The following is a 9,159-nucleotide window of genomic DNA, read 5'->3' as shown; positions in this document are numbered from 1 at the left end:
CCACTGGGGGAGAGAGACAGACACCTAGACATGGCAGCTGTGAGGAATGTTGCAAAGAAGAGGTTTGGGGGGCCTCAGGGTGAAATGACTGGTCTGAGAGGCCAAGACAGGCGTTCTGGAGGAAGTGATGTTTGAGTTGATATCTGCAGGGGCAAAAGGTGAGAGGGAGTGGGGGCATCCCAGGAGGAGGGAAGGGCTTATGCAAGGGCCCGATGGGAAAACGGCAGAGAATGGAAAGGTGGCCAGTGTGGCCCAGGGCAGAGCGGGAGGGGACCCAGGAAGGAGGTGGGCCTGGAGGGGAAGACCAGTGTACAGCACGAGACACTTTCAGAGTCTTTATGCCTGGAGCCTAGGGAAACCTTCAAAGAGATGGGAGCAGGCAGTGACATTCAGGGAACACTGGATGTATAAGCGGGCGCCCAGTTCAGTGAGAGCCACGGGCCCAAAGGCTCTTCGCCCTCCCTGTCAAGCAGTGCCAATGGGTAGGGACATTCCCGGGAGCAGCGGCTAAGCAGCAAAGTGAACCAGGAAGTGGTGGAGGCGGGGCAGGGACAGATGGTCGGAGAGTGGGCCCTCAGCATCACCTTCTCAGTCCTGTCCTCGTGGAGCTCAGGCCCCAGGCCTGCCTTCCCCAGATCCTGCACACACACCCGCTCCTGGAGCGGGTGAGCATACCAGCAGAGGATTCCATATGCCGCCTCCGCCCTGGTTACACCACAGGTGCCGTGAGTCAGCCACCTGCATGGTGAGTCAGGGGAAGACGTGAGAACGCGAGTGCTGAGGAGGCTGGAAAGGCAGGTGGGTGCTTGGCAGGTGCCCAGCTTGCGAGGCTGCTGGGGGCAGGGAGCAGCCCCTTCCACCAGGAGCCTCCTCAGAGAAATCCTCTGGTCCCATCCCCTGCAGTTTACCTCTCCCTCTCCCCTCCCTCTCCGCCCCGCCCCGCCCCAGCTGGCCGACTGCCACCATCACCATGGCTACGCTTGCTCCAGCTTGCAGCCCCACAACCAGCAGGAGTCAGAGCAGGGGGAGGGCGCCGGACTCATTAGTCTTCCTATTGAGCTGGGTTCTTTTAAAACTGGCTCGTGGTTGCACACTGGAGACGCAAGGCCTAGCCGCTCACCTGGAGGGCTCACCTCAAACAAACGCAAGGTGAGAACGGCTGAATAGCACATATATACCAAGGAGGCTTATTTGCACCATGCACGGATGCACCATAGCTTCCCTTTTTTTTTTTTTTTTTAAGTTACCCTAGTGAAATTCTCTGGGGTATTTTTTTATTTTATTTTATTTTATTTTATTATTTTTGCAGCACGCGGACCTCTCACTGCTGTGGCCCCTCCCGCCGCGGAGCACAGGCTCCAGACGCGCAGGCCCAGCGGCCACGGCTCACGGGCCCAGCCGCTCCGCGGCATGCGGGACCCTCCCGGACCAGGCCACGAACCCGTGTCCCCCGCATCGGCAGGCAGACCCTCAACCACTGCACCACCAGGGAAGCCCCATAGTTTCCCTTTTAAGCACTGATGCATAAGAGATTGTTGGACATGACTGATTACCGGAGATTTAAGGCCCACCCACTGTGTGACTTGAGGTAGATTTATAAGGCGTTGGTGGTTAGAGGCTATTTGAAGCCAGACAGATCTGAATTCAAATCCTGATCCTGCCACTTATCAAATGGTTGAACTGGCACAAGCTATTGAAACTTGCTGGGTCTCAGTTTCCTCATCTGTAAAATGGGGGTAATAATACCTACCTTGTAGGTTGTGGTGAGGATTAAAGATAATTTATGCAAAATGTTTGGCACATAGTAGGTGCTAAAAATGGTTATTGTTGTTGTTGCTGTTATCATGACAGTGTTCTGAGCCATTTGAGATGGTCCACTTGTACTGGTTGATTTGAAGCTAACACAAAAGGCCAACGTTAGCTTAAAGGCTGCCAGGACCGTGAGTTTTAAGATGGTGGGTAGAGCATTTTCCACCCCCTCCTCAGAAGTCTCTTAGACGTTGCAGGCATATGTAACCCTGAACCACAGTACATGAAGACAGTGGAAAGGTGAAGAAATCAGCAGGGAGAAGGAAAGTCCACACTGAGTGCCTGGGGACAGGGGTGGCATATACCAGAGAGAAGGCTATGGCCCGTAGAACCTTGGCAAGCCTCAAGAATTGGGGCACCAAGTGCTGTGGAAGGGAACGATGTAGGGCCTGAAGACAGAGGGATTCTTTAGAAGTATTTGTAAGAGGCACATAGACTTCTGCAGGTCCCAGCTCCAACTTTACCTTTTGCAGGAGAGAGGAGGTTTCTTTTTCTTTATTATTATTATTAGATTTTTGGCCACGCTGTGCGACCTGTGGGATCTTGGTTCCCCGACCAGGGATCGAACCCATGCCCCCTGCAGTGGAAGCGCAGAGTCCTCACCACTGGACAGCCAGGGAATTCCCAGGAGGTTTAGAAAAACTGAACGAGAGAGACTTTGTGGGAGGCTGAGGTGTACTCTAAGTAACCCCCCTCCCCTCCCCTCCCCCACCTCACCTCAGAACACCAGGGCAGGAGATTGAAAGATTCTTTTCTGCAGAAACGGACCCACTCCAGGAAAAAGACCTACACATATTGACATGTGGAGGCTTCTGGTGAAAAAGCCCGTTGTCTACCTGATCTTCCTAGAATAAATCCCGTCCATGTCCACAGAACTTCCAGTCAGCTCTTCAGGGCTTCATCCTTGAGCGGCAGTCAAGGATCACAGGTGAGGAAAGCATCCAACACGACAGAGAATAAAATAAGCATGAAAACAACAGGATCTCTGAAGGAAGCAGAAACAAAGAGTGAGCAGCAGAAACTGAACGTATTTGATATCGTTAGAGGCATAAGGGAAGACACTGTGTCCATAGGATGTGATGAAAAAGAAACGAGTAGAGCAAAAAAGAGTTCCTGGAAATATGAACAAAAAATTTCAAAAATTCTGTAAGTGTTGGAAGATATAGTTAAGGAGATTTCCCTGAAACCAAAAATAGACAGAAAGACAATAGGAGAAGAAAGGATAAGAAAATTAGAGGAGTGATTCAGGAGGTTCAATATCCGATAAGTAGTTTCAGAAATAACAGAGGAAAATTACGGTAAGGAAATTATCAAAGAAATAATATGAAGATGCCCTAGAACCAAAGGACACAATTCTTGATGAAAATGCCCAGCACAATAGTTGAAAATGGACCCAGACCAAGATACATCATTGTGACACTATAGAACTCTGTGGGAAAAAGGAGATCTTTAGAGTTTTTAAAGAGAAAACTAAAAAGTTTATATATAAAGCATCAAGAATCAGAATGGCATTGGACTTCTCAATGCAACATTGGAAGTTAGAAGATGTTGGAAAAATGCTTTCACTATCCCAAAAGAAAATTATTTTTAGCCTAAATTTCTATTCCTAGCCACACTATCAAATAAGTATGAGGGTAAAATAAAGATATTTTCAAACGTGCAAAATACAAAAAATATTGACATCAATTATATTCATTCTTGGGAAACCACTGGAAGATGCTCCACCATGGTGAGGGAGTGACTAAGAAAGAGGAAGCCTTGTGATCCTATGACAGACAGGGGAAAAGGGAATTTCCAAGATACTGGTGAAGGGCAGTCCCAGGAGGACAGCTATGAGGTAGGCCTAGGAACCAACTCGTCGAGGTTAGAGCAGAGCATTGAGGACTCCAGGAAGAATTTCCCCAGGAAGTTCTGATTATCAACAGGTTTCAGATGTTAAAAACAAAACAAAACATTGAATAAATTGGTTTGCAGAGTTGTTGGAAATATGGAAAGACTTAGATGTTTACAGAAAACAAAGCAAATGCAAAATTGGAAGGAACAATCAACCCCAGGAAGAAGAAAATGTTGAGAAAAAGAAATGTAATCTCGATTCACTGCTTGGCTCAGTAGTGAACAATGTTTATTGTGTATAATCATAATAATGAAAACACTCCGTGTGGATCTGACCCAAAATTGATAAACGATTGTATTGGAAGGATACAAAGCACAGGAAGAGGGAGAGGAGTGATCTAAAATATTCACTTACTGTATAGCGGAAAATATTTAAAGCAAGTGACTCAAGAGAGAACTGTATATGCCTATTATCTAAAAATATGAATGTAAATATGAAAAAAGAAGGAGGGGAAGAAGAAGAAAAAGAAGCAGCAGCTATGAATGTTGCAGGTGGTTGCCTCTGGGGAACAGAAGGAAGATGAGGGAGGAAAGAGGTTAAGGGACTCTTACAGATGTTATATTTTGATTAAATACAAACAAAAATTAATTAAAATCCAATAAGGGAAGTAAGACTGCACCTGCATTGGTCAGATACTGACCTTACCTCCCCCAACATAAACCGAGGGTGCTTTTCAAATCCTTCAGCCACAAAGCCAGCAGTCAAAGTGGCAGACACATGCACAGCATTAGGAGAATTCTGGAATTGGGACTGCCATTCCCGCTAATAGGAAAACACCGACAGTAACGACTAGCAATGGTTGTCATAGGTTTTCAAGGCACCCTAGCAAGGTAGGTACCATGTTACTCCCTGTTTTAAAGGAAAACACCAAAACTCAGAGAGAGTCAGGATTTAATGGGAGTCTTTGATATGCGAGTGGTAGAGGCAGGACCTAAAGCCAAGTCCTCCGTGGTAGATTTTATTTTCTATGATGGATTAATCCCTCATGCTCCTTCTTCCACGCCTCCATCAAAAGATGGAGTCTGGGCTTCCCTGGTGGCGCAGTGGTTGAGAGTCCGCCTGCCGATGGACATGGGTTCGTGCCCGGGTCCGGGAAGATCCCATGTGCCGTGGAGCGGCTGCGCCCGTGAGCCATGGCCGCTGAGCCTGCGCGTCCGGAGCCTGTGCTCCTCAGCGGGAGAGGTCACAACAGTGAGAGGCCCGCGTACAGCAAAAAAAAAAAAAAAAAAGATGGAGTCTGTTCCTCCACTTTGTTGAATCTGGGAAGGTCTTATGACAGCTCTGACCAACATAAAACAGTGTGAGCGATGCTGGGTGACTTCTCAGGTCATAAGAAGACTTGCAGCTTTTGCTCTGGTCTTGTGAAATGTTCCTTCTGGAACACTCCCTCTGAAAAGCAGCTTCCATCCTGGGAGAAGCCTAAACCACATGTAGAAGTCACATAGGCGCTTTTGTCAACATCTCGGCCTAACGGGCATCACGTGCTGCCCACGTGAGTGAGCTGCCGTGTTGGACCTCCAGCTCGGGTAAACCTTCAGCTGACTCCAACTCCAGTCACTACCTGACCGCAAGCACACGGGAAGCCCCGAGTGGACCTGTCCGCCTGAGACATCAGCCCACAGAACGGTGAGAGAGAATAATTAGAGTTTGAAATGATTAAATTTGGGGAGTGATTTTGTTACATGGCAATCGGTAATTGGAACATCATCTGGACACCAAGGTCTACATTCTTTCCTCCACACCACCTATAAGTGCTTCCCAGCAGAGACATTATTAGAATTTGGATGGGAGAAATTTTTATTTTTCAGAACTTCCCTACACACTGTAGGACCCTTAGCACCCATAGCCCTTGCCCACAAATCTGATACCCCTCCCCGCATACCATAGTGATACTAAAAATGCCTTCACATTTCCCCAAATGACTCCTAAGAATAACGTCCCCAGGTGAGATCTCCAGGGAGACAAAGCCACCTTGAGATTATTTAAACCTGAATCGCACACATCCAAATGGAAAAGCCGGGGCAGCTCTGTCAGTGGGAAAGGACAGAAAGGGAAAGCACACAGGGTATAGTTAGCAGGTCCAACCGCAATGTCTCTGCTGCCCTAGCTCTGCCATCTGGGTTGCTGGTCGAGACCTTTCTGACTCCAGCCTCCCTAAGCCTTGCAGAGACCGTTTGGTAGGAACCATGCCTGTAGGAGGAAACAGTGTGGAGGAATGACAGACCCATAGAACATTGATCTGGGAGGGAACCCACAGATCTTCCAGGCCCACCCTCTCACCTGACCGCCTACTGGAGCCAAAGAGGGGTGTGTGTGCCAGGACGACACCCCAGGCCCTCCTGCCCCAAGCCTCGTGTTCTTTCTACTCCTCAAACAAGGAAGGAGCTGTGGCTGGGGTTATTAAGAAGGTGAAATGGGCGCATTCAAGTTGGCATGTGGAATCCAGCCATTCAAGTCAGCGTAACAGGAGTGCTGGTTGTAGCAGTTTGCCAGGGCTGCCGTAACAAAGGATCACACACTAAGTGACTTAACAGAATTGATGGTCTCACTGTTCTGGAGGCTAGAGGTTCATGATCAAGGTGTCGGCAGGGTTGTTTCCTTCCGAGGGCCATGTTCTCCTCCAGCTTCTGGTGGCTTGCTGGCCATCTTTTGCATTCCCCTCACTTCATCATCACATGGCATTCTCCCTATGTATGTCTGTGTCCAAATTCCCTCTTTTTATAAAGACCCCAGTCATATTGGATTGGGGCCCACCCTATGTCAGTATAACTTCATTTTAACTTAACTTCTGCGAGGACTGTTTCCAAATACAGTCACGTTCTGAGGTACAGGGGGTTCAACATATGAATTTCTGGTGGTGGGAGGGTCAAAACCTAACCCATAAAAAAAGGGTTCCGTGAACTCACATGCTTTCCATTTCCCATGTGAAGTGTCACCTTAGATTTCCTAAGTTTGCATCTTGTTTTGTCTCTTGGCTTAAGACCATACAGTGCAGTGAATTCATTTGAAAAAATCTCATTTGGCCAGACAAACCTGGGGATCTGTCTCTTTTACTGAGATAGCAATCTGCAGCCCGAGATCTGCTTTGGCAACTCCCAGAAGTCTTTGGTGGGGCTTCTAATCTGCTTCTGTGGACACACCTGTGACAGCTGTGATGGAGGTATGAGTCACATTCTGCCTTCAGAAGGATCCCAAAGAAAGATATTAGCTGGCTGAAAACACCTGGGAAACGCAGCCACCTGGGGGATGAGGAGCCTTCCAGCTCTGGAAGCACAAAATATTTATGCCAGACAATGGGATGTGAAAGAATATGGGGAAAGCCTGATGTCACTGGAGTCCAGGGAGAGGTGTTTAGTTAATTATTTATTCATACATTGTTTCAGCATGTTCTTAGTAAGCACCCAACGTGAGCCAGGCACTGAGACACTTAAAATCTAGTGGGGAAGGGCTTCCCTAGTGGCACAGTGGTTAAGAATCCACCTGCCAATGCAGGGGACGCGGGTTCGAGCCCTGGTCTGGGAAGATCCCACGTGCCCCAGAGCAATTAAGCCCGTGCGCCGCAAGTACTGAGCCTGCGCTCTAGAGCCCACGAGTCACAACTACTGAAGCCCAAGTGCCTAGAGCCTGTGCTCTGCAACAGGAGAAGCCACTGCAATGAGAAGCCCGTGCACCACAACGAAGAGCAGCCCCCGCTTGCTGCAACTAGAGAAAGCCCGCGGGCAGCAACGAGGATCCAATGCAGCCCAAAATAATAAATAAAATTTAAAAATAAAATATAGTGGGGAAGAACAGTAAACACACAAGTAATTTCTGGTTGTGATAAATGGTATGAAGGAAACAGTGTGTAATAATAAGGATATCAACTTTTAAAGGTGGTCAAGGCGCCCTCTCTGATGAGGTAGCAATTAAACTGAGACCTGAAGGATTCAGGCCAGGGTGCTCTAGGTGGCAGGAACGGCTTGTGCAAAGGCCCTGAGCTGGTGATGAACTCGGTGTGTTTAAGGAACCCAGAAGAAGCAGATGTGCAGTGGTGGAGGCGAGAGATGAGGCTGGAGAGCGGGATGTGGGTCAGATCACACAGGGCTCTGTGGGCCGGGATGGGGAGGCCAGATTTCACACAGATACTACGCAAAGCCACTGAGGAGTTCTAAGCAAGAGAGTGACCCGATTTGACTTTTTGTTTTAAAAAAAAAAAAAAAAAATTCTCTTTGCCCATCAGATCGGCAAAGAACAAAGTTTGAAAACATGGTGTTGGCAAAGGTGTGGGAAACAGACAGACTCTCACATGGCTGGAGGAGTTCTAAATTGGTATAAACCCTAAGAGGAGTGATTTGGCAATATTTATCAGAATCAAAAATGCACAATTTTTACCCAGGGGCTTTATTTCCATGAATTTATTCTACACATGTATATTTCAAAATCGATGTATGCTAGCTTATTCATTGCAGCATTGTGTATGATTGTAAAAGACTGGAATAGTCTACATATCAGTAAGTGACTAAATCCAATGATCTCGACAATAAGGGCTTGGATGAGGAAATGTTGGTCATCCACACACTATACTGTGGGCAGCGGTGGGCATGTCCTGACATGGCTCAGCCTCTGAGATGTATATGTAGCCAATGATTAAAAGCAAGTTTCAGGGCCGTGTGTATAGTGTACACATATGTTATTTGTGTAAGAAAAGGATGTGCGTCTGTGAGTTTGGGTCCTCCAGGAAGCAGACACCAGAATGGAATTAGAAGCGCAGAAGATTTGTTGGGGGAAACAATGTTTAGAGGATAAAGGGGAAACAGAGCAAGAGTGAGGTGGGAAGAGCTTTCAGATCCCAATGTCGGTCTGATGCCAGTGAGAAAAGAAGGGGAAGGAAGGAGATGCAGCTCTGAGAAGTCACAGCCACAGAGCAAAGACCAAGTTACAGGAGTCTTGCGTCAGGCAGGAGCCCTGCCGGCTCCATCATTGACCGGGCCTGAGCACTGTGGTGCCCCCTCAGGTGCAGCATCCCGAGGCTGTGGACTGCCGACACCCTCACAGTCGTACGCCCTGGAAGATAGCTTTGAGCTGTACACCTCCATGGCTGCCATGGATTTTTATGCTTGGAATATTCAAGAAAGAGGGTAAGAAACCGTGCAACACAGGTTACCGCTGGGGAGAAGAAACTGAGGCTCAGAGCATAGGGGTCGGAAGCAGATTTTCCCCATACAGTCTTTTGCATCATTTGAATTTTCTCTTTTTTTTTTTTAACTTTTAATTCAGTGGCATGTAGTATATTCATAATGTCATGCAACCACCACCTCTATCTAGTTCCAGAATGTTCCATCACCCGGAAGGGAAACCCTTTACCTGTTTTTCAGTTGCCCTTCTTCCTCCTTCCCCCCCTCTCCTCACTGCTCCCCCCAGCCCCCCCTCTCCTCACTGCTCCCCCCAGCCCCCCCTCTATCCTCACTGCTCCCCCC

Source organism: Monodon monoceros, unplaced genomic scaffold (assembly GCF_005190385.1).
Source record: "Monodon monoceros isolate NGI ecotype Baffin Bay Population unplaced genomic scaffold, NGI_Narwhal_1 Super_Scaffold_14, whole genome shotgun sequence".
In the NCBI taxonomy this organism is placed as follows: Eukaryota; Metazoa; Chordata; class Mammalia; order Artiodactyla; family Monodontidae; genus Monodon; species Monodon monoceros.
The sequence above is the reverse complement of the archived record's forward strand: the minus strand, read 5'-3'. Positions refer to the sequence as shown.